Source organism: Numida meleagris, chromosome 24 (genome assembly GCF_002078875.1).
Source record: "Numida meleagris isolate 19003 breed g44 Domestic line chromosome 24, NumMel1.0, whole genome shotgun sequence".
Taxonomy (NCBI): Eukaryota; Metazoa; Chordata; class Aves; order Galliformes; family Numididae; genus Numida; species Numida meleagris.
This window is the reverse complement of record NC_034432.1, coordinates 116,995-118,037: the sequence shown is the minus strand read 5'-3', so window position 1 is coordinate 118,037 and position 1,043 is coordinate 116,995.

Below are 1,043 nucleotides of genomic sequence, written 5' to 3'. Positions count from 1 at the left end.
GTAATGGGATCACAGCGGGGTTGGGTTGGTGGGATCCCATAGATCCCAGAGCAATGGGATCACAGCGGGTTGGGTTTGGTTGGGTTGGATCCCATAGATCCCATAGCAATGGGATCAGAGCAGGGTTGGAAGGGATCCCATAGATCCCAGAGCAATGGGGTCACAGCGGGGTTGGAAGGGATCCTGTAGATCCCAAAGCAATGGGATCACAGCGGGGTTGGGGGGATCCTATAGATCATAGAGCAATGGGATCACAGCGGGGTTGGGTTGGGGGGATCCCATAGATCCCAGAGCAATGGGATCACAGCGGGTTGGGTTGGGTTGGATCCCATAGATCCCAGAGCAATGGGATCAGAGCAGGGTTGGGTTGGTGGGATCCCATAGATCCCAGAGCAATGGGATCACAGCGGGTTGGGTTGGAGCAGATCCAAGAGATCCCATAGCAATGGGATCACAGCAGGGCTGGGTTGGATCCTATAGATCCCAGAGCAATGGGATCACAGCGGGGTTGGGTTGGGGGGATCCCATAGATGCCAGAGCAATGGGATCACAGTGGGGTTGGGTTGGGGGGATCCCATAGATCCCATAGCAATGGGGTCACAGCAGGGTTGGGTTGGAAGGGATCCTATAGATCCCAGAGCAATGGGATCACAGCGGGGTTGGGTTGGTGGGATCCTATAGATCATAGAGCAATGGGATCACAGCGGGGTTGGGTTGGGTTGGATTCTATAGATCATAGAGCAATGGGATCACAGTGGGGTTGGGTTGGAGCAGATCCAATAGATCCCAGAGAAATGGGATCACAGCAAGGTTGGGTTGGATCCCATAGATCCCAGAGCAATGGGATCACAGCAGGGTTGGGTTGGATCCCATAGATCCCAGAGCAATGGGATCACAGCGGGGTTGGGGGGATCCCATAGATCCCAGAGCAATGGGATCGCAGCGGGGTTGGGTTGGATCCCATAGATCCCAGAGCAATGGGATCACAGCGGGTTGGGTTGGATCCCATAGATCCTATAGATCCCATAGCAATGGGATCACAG